The sequence below is a fragment of the Limulus polyphemus genome, unplaced genomic scaffold, assembly GCF_000517525.1.
Source record: "Limulus polyphemus unplaced genomic scaffold, Limulus_polyphemus-2.1.2 Scaffold2112, whole genome shotgun sequence".
Lineage (NCBI taxonomy): Eukaryota > Metazoa > Arthropoda > Merostomata > Xiphosura > Limulidae > Limulus > Limulus polyphemus.
The window spans coordinates 181,762-191,437 of NW_013667722.1; the positions used below are offsets into that span (position 1 = coordinate 181,762).

General features: G+C 34.7%; 1 protein-coding gene across 1 annotated transcript in view; it reads right to left on the bottom strand.

The window, feature by feature from the left end:
* Nucleotides 1–741: 741 nt before the first annotated feature.
* The window catches only part of LOC106465981 (25 kDa ookinete surface antigen-like), a 34,263-nt gene continuing 25,328 nt past the window's right edge, over nucleotides 742–9,676 (bottom strand). Inside the window, exon 7 of the mRNA XM_022393945.1 lies at nucleotides 742–752. The gene's annotated coding sequence lies outside the window, so the exon portion shown is untranslated. The remainder of the gene's footprint in view (nucleotides 753–9,676) is intronic.

The window sequence follows — 9,676 nt, forward strand, 5'->3', positions numbered from 1 at the left end:
CGGATCCGGGAGGATCAGGTTCTTTCAAAGACCTCTTCCTCCCTCCAGCACAGTGCACCATGGTGTCTGATAAATGCTAGACGAAGTATATGTGAGGGTTGTGCACCTTTTACAGGTATTAGTTTCGACCACCTTTTTCATAGCCATGTCCATTCATATACCACGTATAGCATTTTATGTCGGTTTGTAATCAAGCACAAAGCTACACAATGGGCTATTTGTGCTCTGCCCACCACGTGTATCAAAACCCGGATTCTAGCGTTTTAAGTCCGCAGACATACCACTGTGCCACTGGGGTACTTTTATGTTGGAATATACTATTATTAGCTTGGTGTGTATACTCCTACACATGACAAACAGTTCCATATATCGCGACACATTCATTTTATAATCTATAGTAAGAGTATTAGACATAAATGCTCTAATTAATACTTTTATTATAAACTAGTTAATTAATACTTTTATTATAAACTAGTTAATTAATACTTTTATTATAAACTAGTTAATTAATACTTTTATTATAAACTAGTTAATTAATATTTTTATTCAAAGTCTAGCACTAGGTGGCTTGTTGTTACTCTTAAAGTAAATATTAACTAGAGAGAGGAACTTGGGCATATTTTCATCATGTATGATATAGCGAGACAGTGACGTCAGGCGAGACGGTGACGTCAGTAACTCGTTGTTATTTAGGTTTTTTTGGAAAATAGTTATTTAAGCGCTGTAAGAGCCTGTCGTTTATTGTCTGTATACTTGTCTAGGAAATCTGAGTTTGTGGTTCTTGGTACTTTATACGCTGCAGTGACTATCGAGTGTTGTATTGGTTTCAGTTGTCTTTTTATTAGGTTTCGTGCTGGACTGGCATATTTGATTATTGGTTGTACGTATTGCTTGTATATATATTTTAATAGTATTCTGTGGTGAGGTTCTTGAGTTGTTATCTGACAGGCTCTTGACTTTGTTTGCGCGTCTCCACGTTTTGGTTGAGATCTGATTAATATGGGTTTTCCAGTTTAATCTAAAGTCATATGTTATACCTAGGAATTTAGGTGACGCGACAATCTGGAGAAGGGTTCCATACATATACAATTTTGGTGGATTTCTTAGCAATTTTGATAAGTATTATAACAAGCTCCATTTTGTCGAATTTCGCGCGAAGTTACTCAAAGGCTATCTGCGCTAATTGTCTCTAATTATGAAGTGATAGACTAGAGGGAAGGTGGATAATCAACGCCACCCACCGTCAACCCTTGGGCTACTCTAATCGAATAGTGGGATTCATCGGCACATTATAATGCTTCTATGGCTGAAAGGGCGAGCGTGTTTGGTGAGAGAATTCGAAAGTAGAAATTTAAATGGCTAACCTATCTACCTGTACGTATATATATATATTATGCAACCCTAAATTTTCAACTTTTAAAATTATTTTAAATTAATTTCTCGTTAACCGATTTCTTAGCTTACAGCAGAATTTCCCTTCTGAGGTTCTTGACGTCACAAGTTGTTGCTGGTTGAACTAATCCCGATAAAGTTTGACAGATAATCTTAGGTGGACCCCCAGAGATCGAATTTAAATGAAATAAGTAACCAGACAAAGGATACTGATTAGCAGTCATTTTAATTTATACTACATAAAACTGACGTCAAATAAAAGAGTTAAAACATGTCATCCCGCCATCCAACGAAACAGGGGAATGATTTACAAGCATGCCATCCCGCCACCCAACGATACAGGTAAATGATTTACAAGCATACCATCCTGCCATCCAACGAAACAGGTGAATGATTTACAAGCATGCCATCCTGCCATTCAACTATACAGGTGAATGATTTACAAGCATGCCATCCCGCCACCCAACGATACAGGTAAATGATTTACAAGCATGCCATCCTGCCATCCAACGATACAGGTGAATGATTTACAAGCATGCCATCTCGCCATCCAAGTGTTTCAAGTGCCATACGAAACTCGGTTATGTTTGTTAGTATTATATAAAAAGTAAGACATTACTTTTGACGTCACTGTACTTTATATCTTATACAATGACCTATACTGATCATGTGATAATATTTTTGTTACAGCTGGTCCGGTTCATGTGAAAATAATTGGAGGAAATAAATAAGAAAAGAAAATAAACTACGGAACGCAGTTCTTTAAACTGATATATACAAAAAAACAACAACATAATAACAGCAACTATTTTCTGCACAGTACTCATCAAGACGCCCCCTCCCCAGTGGCACAGTGGAATATCTGCGGACTTGCAACGCTAAAATCCGGATTTCGATGCCCGTGGTGGGCAGAGCACAGATAGCCCATCGTGTAGCTTTGTGCTTAATTACAAACAAACAAAACTAATCAAGAGGCTCCCTTTTTCACTACAAAAACAAGAGGGAATTCTCAATCGCCGCGGCTGTAATTATATCTGAAATCGGTCAAGAGATGGAGCTATGAGCTAAATGTTTCTACTTGAAAAACTCTTAGTTTTACTAGTGAAATACTCTCTAAATGAAAACCGACCTTAAACTTCTGTCTTAATTAAAGGATTCATATTTAAGGGGAATTTGCAGTTATTTGGGAATTTGCAGTTATTTGGGAATTTGCAGTTATTTGGGAATATGCAGTTATTTGGGAATATGCAGTTATTTGGGAATTTGCAGTTATTTGGGAATTTGCAGTTATTTGGGAATTTGCAGTTATTTGGGAATTTGCAGCTTTTCTATGGTATTTCTGCAGGGTGTATTATGGTTTTAATATAAAAATTAATGGATTCAGTATTGGACTAGTCACTTTGTTAAATATATTGAATCTATTATGATGTCTGGTTTATGTACCAGTTGAACGTTAGGGAGAGTTATAATTGAAAATTTCAGAACGTAATCATAGGACTGAAATATACGGAATTCTTAATTAACGACAACTCGTGGAATCCACATGCTTTAAACAGTTGCCGAGTTTGAAATTTCTCATTTTAAATTATTCCAGTTTCTGTCTGGTTTCAGTATTCATCACTCTATTAAAACCATAGCTTAGAAACCTCTTGCTTCTACAACGGTGAAATTGTTATTGAAATAAGCTGAATAATTCTTAGCGTTATTTTAAGAAGAGGAATACAACGAAAGTTGCAAAGTTGATGTGTTAGGATTACTAATTAACTAAATAGAACGTAATTAACCATTACCTATTATCTTGTTTGAAACAAAACCTTGTAGTTTAAAAACTAAATTAGACGTTTCTGTTAAAGTGTTTATCTAGATTTCATGATAGAACTAAACTTAAAGTTAAACCCTCACATTATCTTAAAAACCACAATCTGAGGGTCGCGGGTTCGAATCCCCATCACACCAAACATGCTCGCCCTTTCAGCCGTGGGGGCGTTATATGTGACGGTCAATCCAACTATTCGTTGGTAAAAAGAGTAGCCCAAGAGTTGGCGGTGGGTGGTGATGACTAGCTGCCTTCCCCTCTAGTCTTACACTGCTAAATTAGGGACGGCTAGCGCAGATAGTCCTCGTGTAGCTTTGTGCGAAATTCAAAACAAACTACTACCGCAACGTTACTACCGTTTCATTTATATGTAGTGAAACTTCGACAAAATAACAAGGATTTTTTTTCTCACAACATGCTGGATCTTCTCTTCTTAAAACGCTTTTTATTCTGTTGTTGTTGTGCCAATCTTTCGTTATTTCACTAACAAAAATATTTTCAACATAAATCAGTGCTAATGCACCTCACAAATGTAGTTTTCAAAACTCGTACTGTTCCTTAATATATAGACTGATTTAATTAATGAAAACTAATGAACGACCAAAATAATTATATTTCATTTAGCTCTTTTTGTGTGTGTGGAGACAAACAAGAAATATCCATTAATAATGCACGTGAATCTGGAAATTAATTCTATAAAGTAATTTGATTCTTTATCTTTCAAAAACAACAAAGTTTAGCACTTTCGCGGAAAAAGAAAAGCGAAAATTTATTTACTTTTCAAAGTGTAATATCAGTTAAAACTGTTTCCATGCAGTAAAGGTATAATCGTATTCGTTACATGTTGAAACAATACTTCTTTAATGAGCAAAATGACCATTGCTTATTAGATAAGATATTTGCATGCAGACCAAACTCAAACTGTACACAAATTTATTAATTAACATTTATCGGAGTGGGTGGAATATGGTAGAGAGTGTAAATGATTTTCAATCGTATTAAGATAAATTTTATCAAATTAGCATGTTTTGTGACATTTGTTTTGCATTCATATACGTTACTAGTAAAAAACGAAAACCAATGGTCAACTTTTTTGCAGGCTTCTACTGGCCTGGAGTGTGAGGAGAGGAGGGGTGGGGAGATTAGCTGTCTAGCCCACTTTGTCTTTGACCTCTTTTTATTATAAATGCTCCCGAGGTGTTGAAAATGCTTAATGTAAATACAACTGGGTAGATAATATTACACGTAATTGCTTTTAGTTTCTGTATTATTCACCACTGACCAAGATTCGAGGTTTTTATATCTTGGGAGTTTTATATAGATACATATTGATATACAGATATATATTGTTATATAAATACATATTGTTGTCAAGAAACGTATTGTGTGGTCTTGTCAATGAAATGGCATAACAAAGATAATTGACACCTTTTGACAGATGCTGGTTAGAGATTAAGAAAAATTCCTAAAATGAATAACTGTTAACAGACACGAGAAAATTCAGTTCCATGTTATCAAACAAGGTACGGGAAAGAGAGAGAGAGAGAGAGAAAAGACCCCAAAACAAAGAGATGTTAGATCAGTTAAATCAGTTAACGTTCCGGAATGTGGACCGAGGTTTTATGATATGTGCCAAACAAAGTTACACGAATGTGGATACATTAGCAAGGTTAAGATATAAAATATAACTTATTTAGTCCTCCGGAACGTCTTCTCTGTTAACCCAGATTGATTACTGTTAATGTAATCAACAAGGGAAGATTATTGTTGATTACTGTTAATGTAATCAACAAGGGAAGATTATTGTTGATTACTGTTAATGTAATGAACAAGGGAAGACTATTGTTGATTACTGTTAATGTAATCAACAAGGGAAGACTATTGTTGATTACTGTTAATGTAATCAACAAGGGAAGACTATTGTTTATCTGAGGTGTATTTTTCATTTCTATTTATTTCCTGGAGACTGATATGTATTCCTGTCATATACTCTTATAAATATTGTAGGTTACCTTTTTAGCTTTCACACCCTCAATAACCTCCAATGGCTAAGTGGCAAGTATGTGGGATTACGACGCTAAGATTTGGGTTTCGATACCTATGATGGGCACACAGATAGCCAATTGTGTAGCTTTTCCATTAACAACAACCAAACCGTCACCTCTTTCGTACAAAAATTCTGATTTTTTTTTGTTATTGATAAAATCAACACTTTAAAATTGTCGCACTCAGGATGTCATCCAATGGTGTCGGGTATTAACACCAGATGTATTTGTTTTGTTTTAGGAAAAAATCTAAACAATGGGCTATCTGTGCTGTGGTCACCGCAAGTATGGAAATCCAATGTTTTGCCTTATAAGCCCTCAGACTTACCGCTGAACCACCGGAAGGAGATACGTAGGTGTATATATATTGAATCAGAAGACTGTTAATGGAACTATTTCGGTATCGTAACAATATAGTAATTCTTTTATATAAAGACTCAAAATGCTATGTATACTTATATAAGACTTAGATATGAATTTTATTAGGCTACGTCATATAAATAAAAATTATAACTCTGCATTAAGAGTCACCAATTTTACAGAGTGTTGAGTACTTTTTCTTAAAAACAAAACAACAACTTTGAATATATAAACCAGCAAATCCCGTGACAACATTAGACAATATAAATTCGCAGTGGAACGGAATGTATCAGAACTACATCTGATAATATCGCTTTTGCGCCGGATATGCAACATTCTTTTTCGACCCAAAATTTATCCACTGAGCCGTCGACGGCCCTTAAATCTAAGCCTTGCATGGCCAGGTGATTAAGACGCTTGATTCGTAATCCGTGGGCCGCGAGTTCGAATTCTGTCGCTGAACATGCTCGCTCTTTCAGCCATGGGGGCGTTATAAGTGACAATCATCCCACTTTTCGTTGGGAAAACATTATTCCAATAGTTAGCGGTGGGCGGTGTTGACTACATACTTTCGTTGTAGTATATCACTTCAGAATTAAGAACGATTAGTGCAGATAGCACTTGAGTAGATTTACACGAACATCCAAAAACAAATAAACGTAAATCTGAGAAAATCAAATTTATTTCAAATGCTTTTTAATGTGACACAGAGGTTTAATTATGATTTTTAGTGATAAAAGCAGTTTTATATCTATTCGAATCACAATGCTCATGATAAACTACAGATTGTTAATAATATAATAAAAAAAATAATTTTCTAGGGGCAAAAAGTTATAGCATTCCCATCACCAAACCTAACGAGTACGCCCTCTGTTGAGAAATATGGAAACTACAAGCAGTCAAACGTCGGTAAATTCCTTTGTGAACCAATCAAAATTAATATCATTCATGAGATCAGTTCGTGGCGTATTCATAGAATACAAGTTTTATATAGGTTAGATGATTAAAATGAGTTTATATATTGTCAGCCTATAAACTCTCGATCGGTCTTGTTTTGTTTTACCTATAAAAATTAATTGTTCTCAATTAATCAGTCTATGAACTCTCAATCGGTTTTGTTTTTGTTTTACGTATTAAAGTTAATTGTTCTCAATTAAAATCTTTGTGTAATACCACTTTATTAACTTAGTAATATTTATTACCTCTCAAACAGTTTCACATTCCAGAATGTCTTTCATTATGCTGCAATATACAATCGACTGCATCTTTCTGCCTCTTTGTTGGTCAAGCGTGATTTCGCAAAATTTATTTATTTTAGTTAACTATGAAATATGAGGCTAAGGTATACTATTGGGTGGGTGTAGTAGCAGCAGTTGCCCGTCATTTGTGACGTGCTATACGCCAGTTATTAAATATATAACAATAATACATAAATATCATTTATCTTTGTGTATGTGTTGAAGTGGATTAACAACACTCACACAAAGTGCGGAGTAATATTACCATTGATATTACATTGAAATGCCATATAAAGTGCGGAGTAATATTACCATTGATATTATATTGAAATGCCATATAAAGTGAGGAGTATTTTGGCTCTATTTCAGGTCAGTATATATGTAGGTTTTCATCTCATATACTCTTACAAGCGTTGAAGGTCACCTATTATTTGCTCCCTAGTGCCCCCAGTGGCTAAGCTGTAAAGTTACAGGCTTGTGATGCTAAAATTCGGGTTTCGATACACATGGTGGAAAGAGCATTATGTATCTTTGTGCTATAGAAATTCTGATATTTTAAGTGTTACAATCTAGTGCATATTATTCCTTTAAATAGTGTCGGAAACTTGAAAGTACAACAGCTATAAACGTTCGCTGTGATCGAAAGTGCTGTCAGAAACTCACAGATGTTCCCTCACTTGTTAACACTACAGATGAGTGTAAAAACAAACAAACAACTTTTCAACAATGTCACAATGATTTTGCTTCCCTCAGTGTGATTTCACGTGCACGAACATTACCTATTATGCGCGTGCAAGAATGTCGATACGTTAGTTTGGGTCATTGTTTGTTGTCCAGGGCAAAGATATACAATGGGCTGTCCATGCTGTGCCAACGAGGGGTATTGAAACCCAGATTTTAGCGTTATAACTATTTAGACGTATCACTGAGCCACTGGGATGAGGTTGGGGTCGCAGATACTAACCACATTATAGTCGCGAGTTTTAAGGAGTGACGTGAGCTCCGTTACCAAAGTTCATAGTTATGTACGCAATTAAGTTGTGATAATTATGAAACATTACAGTGGAGTTCGTATGATACGGATTGACTTCTGTACACTAGGTAGATCCAGTGATATCAAAATTTTAAATGATAATATAGTCATCAGGGGCGTCATCTAGTGAGCATGCTAATAAGATATTCCGGAAGAAAAATGGTTCCCGCCATAAAGCAGGTACGATCCACGCCTGATTTCAAAAGCAATAATATCAATATGTGTTAGTGAATATTACCCATACAAGTTGTCAGAGGACGAGTTGGAGCAGGTAATTCGAGTGATTGGACCAAAACCCTCAATTTTACATCTGATAAAGCTTATTAAACGAACCAAACTACAGAAGACATCTGTTACAACTTTTGTTGAAAGCGCGTCTTGTAGAGTAGCAGCAGTTGTTCAGGACAAGGACATAGCAATACTGTATTATTAAGTAGAGTTGTACTTAATAGTATGAATCGACAAGGATTACAAATAATTCACGCGCTGAAAAACCATCCTATCGAATTCCTAATCGAAAAACCGATCATTTAAAGTATTGGTTACGATATATTATGCACATAGATACTAATAATAGCCAGAAAAGTCACTAACGTTTCCTGTATAACAATTCAAAAATTTCTAATACAGCAACTTTTTCGTCTACTACCTACCTACCTGATCACGTCACCGAGGCTAGCGCCTAGACGGCTCGGACTATCTCTACAAGATTTCTCCAGCTTACTTGACTGGTCTGTGAATATTCGCTTTTGATATAAATATATACAGATTTTGTATAAATGGTAAACATATCATGCAAATAATCAAATATCGTTTCAGCCCAACAGATGTCGCTACATATCGTTGAATAGCCGCGCGACCGTTTTTAAACAAACTTTTACCAGATAAAAATATATGCTCACACTTCTAGTTTAATTCGAAATTCATTCCTCCACAAATAAACATAAATCATTTTGATTGTTTTTTGCTCGTGCTCTACAGTCTGAAAAACCTTTTTTAATTTCCAGTGTTAGCATTAAAGTATGTCATGATATTAAGTGGATAACATACATCCGGGAAGTGTAGAGTAAACATCTCGTTCCAGTTTTATCTTCTAGACTATGACTAGAAGAGAGATATTGACTCTATTCAGAACAATGATATAGGAAAAAAAATCCAGTTTGATAAGTAATAAATCAAAATAATTACATTTTAGTGTACCAAATTACTTTTATCAATAAGTAATATCACTTACAAAGGTTCTACATTAAAGTTTCTGTCTCCCTTAAAGAAAGACAGAGTAATAATTTAAGTTTTTAAAAGATGCCAATTCAAGTACATTCATCTTAAAATAAATAACAAACAAACAAGTGTTACTAATTGTCGTCATATTGATGCAAGTGATGCAGTGATGTCGAGCATTCCTTTTTTATATTTTTATGAGCATTCCTTTTTTATTCTTACGAGCATTCCTTTTTATATTTTTACGAGCATTCCTTTGTTTATTCTTACGAGCATTCTTTTTTATTCTTACGAGCATTCCTTTTTTTATTTTTACGAGCATTCCTTTTTTATATTTCTACGAGCATTCCTTTTTTTATTTTTACGAGCAATTAATTTTTTATTCTTACAAGCATTCCTTTTTTTTAGTTTAATCATTGTGTTTGAAGTGATGTCAAAGATAAAGTTATTTTGTATTGGGATTAACTGTTAATGAACTGGGAAATATATAACACAGGCCTGAGAATTTAAACTTCACAAAAGTTGTTTTGGTTTTAATAACGGAGATTACGAATATTTCGTAAAAATATTC